We start from the raw sequence: 11,173 nt of genomic DNA, 5'->3' as shown, positions 1-11,173 counted from the left end.
GTGTGTTTGTGCGTGTGTGTGTGTGAGTGAGAGAGAGAGAGAAAGTGTTTGTGTGTGTGTGTGTGTGCACAAGTGTCCGTGTGAGTGTCCGTGTGTGTTTCTGCGAGTGTGTGCGTGCAAGTACGTGTGTGTGCGACTGTCCATGTCTGTGTGAGAGAGTGTGAGTGTGTGTGTGTGCGTGCAGGTGAGTGTTTGTGTAAGTGATAGTGTGTCTGCGCGAGTGTGAGCAAGTGAGTATGTGTGTGTCTGCCTGTGAGTGCAAGTGTGTGTGTGTGTTAGACCCATGATAAATGCGCTCCTCCCCCACTCCACCTCACCAGCAAATCGATTTTATTTCAAGGCGACCGTTATTTAGAATGTGTCACTTTATTGTTTCCATGGTGACGCGTCATTGCTTGTCACGTGTCATACCGCAACAGCGCTGAATGAATGATGATCTGCTTTTATGTCATTTTTCCTTTTTTATTCAAAATATTCACACATTTGTTAGATATGGCATGACCTATCTGATATTCCGATTGTCAAATATATGCAAGTGGAAGTGTTTTGTTGTTTAAACCCCTTTATAACGATCGCGTTAGTTGAGCTGTATGCGCGATGGGCGCCGCCATCTTAGTTTGTGCCGCAGACGCAGGTCAGAGAATCGGATCTGTTGGATTTACAACACGTGAATTCATCCACTTCTCCCGAAATACATAAAAGTAAGTGGCTGGTGAACTGGGAGAAGAATAGAGAACACTTTAAAGTTACTTACACAATGTGTATCTGATATGAATAAAACATGTCTAATTATAATGGAAAGGATTATTATTGCCTCTTCCTTTGACATCAGTGTGTATTTTACAAACTCTAAATGTATTGTTTTTTTATCCAGCCAACGCGCGAAAGCACATTTGAATTTCACGTCATGCACTGACCGTACGTGGGAAAGGGTTAAAGGGATAGTTCGCCCAAAAATGATATTTAAGCCATGATTTACTCACCCTCAAGCCGTTCGAGATGCATATGTCAATCTTTTTTCAGACGAACACATTTTCAGTTATTTTAGAAAATGTCTGAGATCTTTCAGTGGTTATAATGTCAAGTTATGGGGTCCAGCTGCTTCAAGACCGAAAATGTGCATGCATCCTTCACAAAAGTAATCCATCCGGCTCCAGGGAGATAAACTAAGGCCTTCTGAGGGTAATCCGTGCGGTTTTGTCGTAAAAATATACATATTTAAAACTTTATAAACGAAAATAACTGGCTTCCGGTCCCAGTCGGCGCGTGTTCATGGAGATGGAAGCGTCGTGACGTAGAACGAACGTGACAGCGCTGCCAGAGAGCAGAGCAAAACAAAACTCTACGTTCGTTCTACGTCACGACGCTTCCATCTCCATGAACACGCTCCGACCGGGACCGGAAGCCAGTTATTTTCGTTTATAAAGTTTTAAATATGTATATTTTTACGACAAAACCGCACGGATTACCCTCAGAAGGCCTTCGTTTATCCCCCTGGAGCCGGATGGATTACTTTTGTGAAGGATGCGTGCACATTTTCGGTCTTGAAGCAGCTGGACCCCATAACTTGACATTATAACCACTGAAAGATCTCAGACATTTTCTAAAATAACTGAAAATGTGTTCGTCTGAAAAAAGATTGACATATACATCTCGAACGGCTTGAGGGTGTGTAAACCATGGGCTAAATATCATTTTTGGGCGAACTATCCCTTTAAAGGCAGTGGCGTAGCGCAAACTGCGTTGGCCCACCAGCAAGAGTGGAGGTGGGGCCCCTCACCGCATAATTAGATGGGGGATTCACCTTTTCATTCAAAATCGTGAATTAGTACTGTGGAATTTAATAGTATGTAATTATTTCGTATTTATTTATTAAGAACTTTTCACAAAAAAAAAAGAATAAAAGAAACACCAACAATAAAACAGCAATTACATTAACTTGTTAAAATGCAAGGGAGCACATGACGTCAAAATATTTTTTCTATCTGCAGTATACAACAAAGTTTCATGACGTTTAACATTCAATAAAGGTAATATATATTACCTTTAAAATCCTCCAAAGCGCCCCTTTCTCCTAGCATTTTTCTGCGCAAAGTCCTTGACTTGGCTGGCTTTCAATGCTGAGTATCGCAAGTTCAGAAAGTCTGTCCTGGCTCATTGTGCTTCTCATGCAGGTTTTTATTAGTTTTAGTTTAGAAAAAGATCTCTCACCACTTGCCACTGTGACGGGGACGGTTAAAAAAAGCTTCAGAGCTGTAGCCACATCCGTGACACTTGGTAGAATAGATGTATGCTTCAGAATCAGCAGCTCTGCCAGATCTTTAATTGAGCCCATTTCAAGTTTTTTTTATCTCAGAACGTAGGGCACTTCGAAACGAAAGCAACTGTGATGGAAATTCGGAGGAAATATCATCGTTGTAAGTCACTGCAAATGATTCGGCACAAGCACGCAACTCATCATCAGTTGCATGTACGAGTTCACTTGGACGTAAGAAGCGGAATCGTTTCGCTATTGTATTCAAGCCTTTGAAACGTTGTTTGAGCTGGGAAACAGCTGTGTCAATGCACGCGTAAAAAACACCAACTTTGAACATTTTCTCGGGGTCTGTGAGACGCTCGTCCTCAGCGATTTCATCAAAGTGGCGCTTCACAATACGTGCTCGTTTTTGCGTGAAATGACGGCTGATGCCCCAGGATGCAGCAAGGCCTTGTGCGGTGCTTTTTATGTTGTCAAACTGGTCTCTTAGCAGTGATAAGTTGTTGCAGGTATTTTCCAGTAAGGTAGCTGCTTGAAGAAGGTCCACATCTTTCTTCTGCAATACTTGTGAAACTACTTTGACATTTTCCAAAACTCTCTCCTGAAATACAAGCATCATTACGAATTCAAATGTTTCGATCGATTTGATAAGTCCGGACGCCTCTGTACGTTCCTCTGCTTTTTTTGACTGTAGAGCTATTTTGGTTAATGCCTTTAGGATGTCAGCATAACGAAAACGTAGTGTGTGGATAGCATCGGCCCTGGATGTCCATCGCGTGGGACAAAGTCTTTTCAGTGTTGGCTTTGAAAGCTGATTTTCCAACATTTCCCACCTTTTGATGCTTTGGCTGAAGAAAACATAAAGTCTCTGGACCACATCATAGAACTCCTTGATAGCCGTGATATGCTGACACGCGTCGTTTAACACCAAATTCAAATTATGCGCTGCGCAATGTATATACACAGCATTGGGCTCCATGTTTAGGATCCGTCTCTGCACACCAGAATAAATTCCACTCATGACACTAGCTCCGTCATATCCTTGGCCTCTGCATTTTTTAAGTGACAGACCCTTACTTTGGATAAGATCAAGGATTTTTTGTTGGAGACCCTCTGCAGTTTGATCGTGATATTCTGAAATCCGAGAAAACTCTCAGTGACATCAATGCCGAGTGGATTATCATTTTCATCTTTTCGAACTTTAACGTATCTGAAAATTTGACTGAGTTGATCAACTTTGCTGATATCCTGAGTAGTGTCCATTATGATCGAATAGAATTCTGCATCTTTTATTTCAGACACAATTTCGTCGTGCACCCTTTTGGATAACAACGCAATCAGTTCATTCTGAATTGCTGGTGTAACCCCTGTCACCGGGTCCTTCACACCCCGCTCCGTGCGGGTCTCGAACCCGGGTCTCCGGCATGAGAGTCAGGCGCTCTAACAAGGAGGCTAAAGACTGCAGCCTCTAGTGTCTGTTGCTAGAGCGCCTATTGAGATCAGAGGAGTGAGGTTTACTCACACAGCAACTACCAGCTGGCCTCCGTTACACTCACCCCCCTAAACCTCACTCCCATCCGGGTCACGGCACCAATGTAACCCCTGTCACCGGGTCCTTCACACCCCGCTCCGTGCGGGTCTCGAACCCGAGTCTCCGGCATGAGAGTCAGGCGCTCTAACAAGGAGGCTAAAGACTGCAGCCTCTAGTGTCTGTTGCTAGAGCGCCTATTGAGATCAGAGGAGTGAGGTTTACTCGCAGAGCAACTACCAGCTGGCCTCCGTTACACTGGGCTTAAATAATTGACGTGACTTTTTTTATCCAACAACTCTCGGAGCACTGGATCATACCGAGCTAACAATTCAATTACTGACAAAAAGTTCCCGTTGTTTGGTTCATTCAGGTTTTCATTATGCCCTCTGAATGCCAGATTACATGAGGCTAAAGTCAGAGTAACGTCAGTAATTCTTGTAAGCACTTGAGTCCAAAAATTAACCTGACTGTTGTATTCGCTGTCAAGTTGCGCATCAATGGTAAGGTCGTTTTTCCACATATCATATGTCACGCAGGCTGCTATATGAGCATGTGAAGATTCGTGTTTCTTTATTTTCTTTGAAAGACCCTGCCAGTCATTAATTCCCACAGTCCATGACGGATGGTGTGATGGACATCTCCTGTCAGCAAAAAGCCAGCATGGCTCACAGTAGGCGCGGTCAATGTTTGGCGAGTAACACAACCATTTCCGAGGAACCGTTCCCATTTTAGAACGTTTTAAATAATAATCTTTCGAAAAACATCTGCCATTTTTGTCTCGGGGATAGGGTCCTTCTGGTTTACATGGTCCCATGTTAAGTATGGCCCTCTTCACACTGGCATCGGTTAAATCAACGGGAAAGTTCGCTCTGTCTGTTGGATACCGTGTACTTCTTGCTGTCGCCTCCTCTGTAATATTTTCAGTGCTGTGACAGTCATCGTCTGGACCGTGAGATCCGCTTTTAGCATCTGAGTCCATGTCTGGCGTATCATTCACCACAGCCGCGCCCGCGCCCACGTTAGAAGCAGTAATGTCCGTGATGACACTGCTAGCAAACTCCTGAGTAACGTTACCCGTGCTCGCTCTCGCAGCTCCTTCCCGCTGATTTGGATGAAATATGGATGAAATTTTCGGTAGTTTTGCATTGAATTGCTCTTTTCGGTGTTGGTTAGTCCGTTTTTGAGCTCCGCTGACATATTTTCTTTTACTCATTTTGCGCTCATAAGCTTTACTCTCTAAACAGTTGCGGAAATTCTTAATCGTGATTGGATAACAAGGACAACGGATATGGTCATAATCGCCAAACACGGTAGGCTGCAATTACTACCAAAATAAAAGTCCTATACGTTCACATTATAAAAACGCTTTAATTATTTATTCGAGTAAATTTTTTGGGGGCCCCCCACAACGCGGGCCCGTCCGCTACGCCACTGGTTAAAGGCCATCTTTCAATTTAATTGTATAACTTAAAGGGGTGGTTTACTGCCTTTTTTCTTTGCTTGATTGTGTTTATGGGCTGCAATATAACATGTCTTCGTGTTTCGTTTGTTAAAAAACGCCTTATTTTTCATAAATTTCACCTTTATTGTAAGCCGCTTCCTCCTCTGTCATTTGAACGACCGGTTGACTTCCTGAGTCTATGAAACCACTCCCTCAGAAAGAGGCAATGAGCTCAGATTGGTTAGTTCGGCCGGTGTGTTGTAATTGGCTAAACTGCGTCCGGAATCTTCACGCCCATTATTACCTTTACGGGCGACAGTTGCATGTGCTCCGGACCCGGTCAAATGTAATGGTGTCAATATTGCCTCATCAGTTTGAGCCAGAATCAGACCCAGAGAGCGGTGATGAAGAGAGTCAAGCAGAACCTCCGCAAACACGGCTCTTACTAAACGTTTCTGAATGGTAATTTTTTTTTATTATTATTATTTTCTCAAAGAATTTCCATACGCTGTTACTTGAAAATGCTACTGTTTGTTAGCTTTTGAGATACGGTTTCCCCCTGATTAAACATTTAATATAACTGAATACATGACTGAGTAATACCGTTTTTTAAAGATATTGTTTTATTGATAGAATGAACAACCGTTTAACTATTCACAAAACTTACCGGTAGTTTACTCAGTTTGTCGTTTTCTTACATGATAACAGCAGCTGAAGTTTGCTGTTGCGATAATTTTTTGAAGTTTGTACACGTTTCTTATACACACAAAATAACATCGAACTAACTAGCTACTATAACCAAACAGCTTTGGCATTGGTTTGCGTTCTTGATCAAATAAAAAAATTACGTCATAAAGTATACATGGAAAATACGTTTACAAAATTTGTACATATTACAAATTCGGATCCAAAATGTTTGTACGCATCTGTCATATACTAAAGCCAGCGCTGTCATTTTTTTACATCCTTGATAAAATTAAAACATTACGTCTTAAATTATACAGGCAAATACATTTAAAATGATTAAATCTTACTTGCAGGTTGTGGCCTCTGGTTTTAAAGCTGTAACTGCTTCATGTTGGAGTAATAGTTTCTTGTTGAATCCGACATTGAACTCGTGTAGATTCTGGAAGCTGTCTTCCGTAAAATGCGCAGCACAGAGAGCTAAACTACGATTGTAATTGTCAGGAACATAATCAAACTTAAATTTTAACCATTGTTGACGAACTACAGCGTCTGTAGGAAGCCTGAACACAGAAGACCTGACAGCTACAGCTCTCTCCACTATAACTCCTCCTCTTCGACAGCAGAACATGTTCCGGAGGGAGGGTTGATGTAAATGTATGGGTTAGTTACGTATAAAACCCGGGAAGTATCTCGTTGTAGTCCCATTCGAGTCGTTTTTGTAGGCATTAAACTTCCTGATTTTTAAAAGACGATATCTCCGCTTACGTTGAACTTTCAGCGCAGCAACTTTGCAGATACTGTTCATGCACCAACAGCAACATTACAAAGTATTTAAAATGAAAAAAGTGAAATAGCAATCAACCACCCCTTTAATTTATACAGAATCTTGTATGAAAATGTCAAAACAACACCCATGGTGAATTCTTGTGTTTGTTTTGGATGCAACAACTCCAACTTGTCTGGCCATCGGGTCCACCGATTTCCAAACAAGAAACACAAAGATTTCCGTGCTTGGATACGTTTCGTCCAGGCAAAGAGAAGCAATTTTGCTGCCTCCTCGGTGACAAGACACACGGTGGTATGTGAAAAACACTTCACACCGGACAACTACAACCAAGGAGATCTTATGGAATTTCGCATGGGATTTCGACGAAGGGAGTGGGTTAGGCTGGCAAATGGAGCTGTGCCATCGGTGCATGCAAGTCCACCAGCAAAATCTGGCGGGAGTGAAGAGTCCGTTAGCACTAGCAGAGAATCTGCGCGCCGAAAACGGGAGCTTTGCACAGTAAGTCTCATAATACTTTATTTCACTAGTTCACACTTACAAATAAGTCAGATAGAATACAAGCGTATTTGGCGTGCTGTCCGAGGAGAGGGCTGCCGGGCTCGGTATTCGGCCCGAACCCAGAGTACTCCCCCCGTATTCCTGGCTGTAAAAGATTGAGCCAAGAGTGAGGAGTCGGGGTGGTGGAGGGATGCTGGAAAACTGTCAAGGAATATTAGGTGAGTTGACAGACAGAGTGGATATATATATACTTCTTGTCATGCTGATTAGGGTAGACATGATTGTTTGATGACGAGTAGAGTAGATTGGATTGATTATTTGAACGTGCTCCTCCCGAACTTTGTTTATAAAACATCATACAAATTGTTGCATCGAAATGTAGCTCTGCATGTAATTTCTGCAAATGTATTTTTCTTGATGTTATAATCAGGGGCGGATTAAGGTGGTCAGGGGCCCCAGGCTGCTCTTTGTGTGAGGCCCCCCCAAAAAATTATTTAGTGCAATACATGGTCCACACGCAACTACGGTGAACTGGGATACACACATTGAGACAGCCAACACTACAGTGTTTTCTTTACATTCCTTCAAGTGGTGGCCAATTCACATCTACCCACATCTATCTTTTTTTTGTTCGCGGCAGGCATGGCGTTATGGGTGGGCCTGACGGGCCTAGGCCCACCCACTTTTCAACAGGCCCACCCAAAACTTTTCTTCAAAAAACAACAAAAAAAACAACAAAAAAAACTTTTAATATATTCTAACTTTGTCAAGAATTATAAGAAATCGGCAATAAGCTCATAATTTGTGCTAAAATAGTCTAAATGTTTAGTTTTAAAACCTATTTTAAAAAGATATGTCTATTTTGATATTTCTGCGCAAGTTCAGCAGACAGTGGTTCGGGTTTGTTCCGATTTAGAGATCGTGAGCGGAGAGCGCATTTCTGAATATTCCGCAATTGGTCGTTCATTCCGCAGGGTCGCTCGCGGAATAAGGTTGTGTGGAATAAGGGCTGCCTCCAACTAAATTTTTTTCTAGTCGACTAGCAGTTGTTCATTTAAGCCATTTGTGGACAAATCGCCCCTTTATATTAATTTAATTAGGATACCCTAGGATAATGAGCGTTTCGTAATATAGCCGCACTCAAGCGCACGAAAGCACACATAAAGCTTGCCACAAAGAACCGGTAAAAGTAATGATTATGAATGTGTCTAAAACATTGAATTATTTATTAATAAACTGGTGTTTTCTGTGTTGCTGCAAAGATGAAGTTGACGATGCGGACTCGCCAATGCCAGAGAGAAATGCACATTTCATTACATATTCAGACTAGTAGCCTATTTCTTTTGGTTTTGAATATTTTCGTTTAAAAGTAGACATTTCAAGCTTTCTATAATAGATAGCCTATATTTCTCAAATCTGTGAGGCACAAGCTGAGTTTCGGCACCCTCCAGTTCACGTGCAATGCAAGTGATCGTGTCGGCGCCTTATTACATTGCCTGCTATATATTTGCTTATTTATACAGGCAACTGGTTGATAAAACATTGATCAAAATTAAGATACAATTTATACAAAACGCAAATCTTTGAAAAAGAGACTTTCTACAAAACAAAACTCAATGAAGTGGTCAAAATCATGTTTTGCCAGACGATATTGCGCATCTCATGATGTAGGCTATCATATCTGTAGGGTGCTGCCCCTTTAAGGACGTGGATTCTGTGGGCTCATGTGATCACCTAGGAAGCAGCGCAAGGAAAAAAAAAAAAAACTGAACTGAACTGAACCGATCTGAGTGTGAAAGCCCTGTTGATGCTCATATGCAGACTTTCTAATGTTCTATAACAACTACAGATAAACCCTTAATCTAAACTATATATTCCCAGCGTGGTGAGTAACATTTTTTTTGCTGTTATAAGTGTATTAAAATTATGTAGATAGCTATTTGCGATTAGCGCCTAAACGCCTAATGTTAGTTTGTTTAGGCTATTATGTTTGATTTGATATTTATAGATAATATTGCCTATTGAAATATTCAAGCAATATATGTTGCATTTATTTGTTAAACAGATCTAATACGTGTTGTAATGCGGTTTAGTAATGTATGTTGTCAGGTGTATCGCACACATGTGATAATGTTTAATGCTAATATCTATACCACACGTGATATTTGCGTTGTAGGGAATATCTTTGATTTATACTTTAATGTTTATCATCTAAGCTGATGTTATGTTGTAGAAACTTATTTGGAGAAGTGAAAACATTACTGGATACTAAATGTAAATTGTTTGTATTTACAGTTTGACCGCACACACACATAAATGTGTACATTGTGAGTTCTACACAAGTGGAATAAAGAAAAGAAAAACCACAAAATCCAAGTTAATGTTATCATTTTTATGGGTAACATTAAAGTCAAACACGAGGAGTTAAGAAGATTAATGACAACATGGACCAAGATTCAGAAACAAGTGTTACTCCTGATCAACAACAAAAATGTCTCAAGCGTCAACGTGGATGTGCAAAGGCTACAGTGACACGCTTGATGACACAGATTACAACTTCTATGAACTGTAACCAGCCCAAAGAAGTGGAGATGAAACTTGCTGCTTTGGATGAGGCTGTTATGCGGTTTAATGAGATTCATGACATGTACCATAAAACATTAGAAGATGACGATGACCTTGATGCTTCTAAGGGCTATTTAACATCGGTCCTGCGTGATGTTCAAGACTTGCAGCACTCAGTCTTGAGCTGGTTTGAGGACTTTAAGCCATCAATGGAGGATCCAAACATAGAATCCTCAGATGGACTTGACTTCCAAGAGGAAGAGCCAAGGTTTGATGAAGCTGTTAAATCTCCAATGTCTTCTGTAGACCAGCTGTCTACCCAGCTTCAAGGGCTACAAAATCTAAGACAGAAAGAAAAGGAAGAGTTTTCCATGTTCATTGCTCGACAGGAAGAACGCCTACGTGCAGAGTTTAAATTACAACTTCAGCATGCAGAATTGGAAATGGATGGACTGAAAAGCTTACTGAAACTCAAAGATGCTGAGATGGAGGAAAATCGTCGAAAGGCTGAGTTAACAACAACAAATAAAGACTTTTCCACTCCTGTCTCAGGTAACCCATCCATTAACTTTCGTTCCTCACTTTCAGCAGTGAACGAGAATTCTCTATGCCAACTACTAGACCTGTCAAGGCAACAATATCAGTCACACATCGATTCCATGCATCTACCACCAGTTGACATCATCAAGTTCGATGGTGAACCCTTAAAGTACTGGCAGTTCATGAGATTGTTCTCCTCTGTGATTGACAAAGAGACAGTGCCAGATCAAGAGAAACTCACTCGACTGCATCAGTACACTGTCGGCCAAGCTAGAGATGCTATCTCACATTGCTTGTACAACCCCAACTCTAGCCTGGGCTATGCTGAAGCCATGGCTATTCTGAAGAGACGTTTTGGCAATCCATACGCGATATCACAAGCATGGGTTGACAAGGTGCTTAATCACAAAGATATTAAAGACAACAAGCAGTTGCAAAGCTTCGCGGACATTCTGTGCAGCTGCCGAGACACTTTAAAGGCAATGAAGTGTGAGGAAGAGCTGAATGGTGGACGCACTTTGTTACAAATTGTGGAAAAGCTACCTGAAGACATAAAGAAAAGATGGCTCACAATAAACTATGAGATCATCAAGTCTGGTCGCTTGCCAAAGTTAGATGACATAGTCAGTCTTGTTCAATCAGAAGCTGATAATAGAGCAGATCCTATCTTTGGGAATCTCCTTAGCTCTGCCAGTCGAAATTCTCCAGCAAGTTCTAAACCAAGTACTAAGTCAACTTTCAATAAGAAAAAGCAGACATTTGCAACAGTGTCAGTTACTAATGAATGCACCACATCATCCACACCAAAACCAACATCAAGATTTAAGTGTCCAAAGTGCACTGACGGACACTTTCTGAAAAGGTGTC

This window comes from Rutilus rutilus (assembly GCF_951802725.1).
Source record: "Rutilus rutilus genome assembly, chromosome: 4".
In the NCBI taxonomy this organism is placed as follows: Eukaryota; Metazoa; Chordata; class Actinopteri; order Cypriniformes; family Leuciscidae; genus Rutilus; species Rutilus rutilus.
This window is presented reverse-complemented; position numbering follows the sequence as displayed.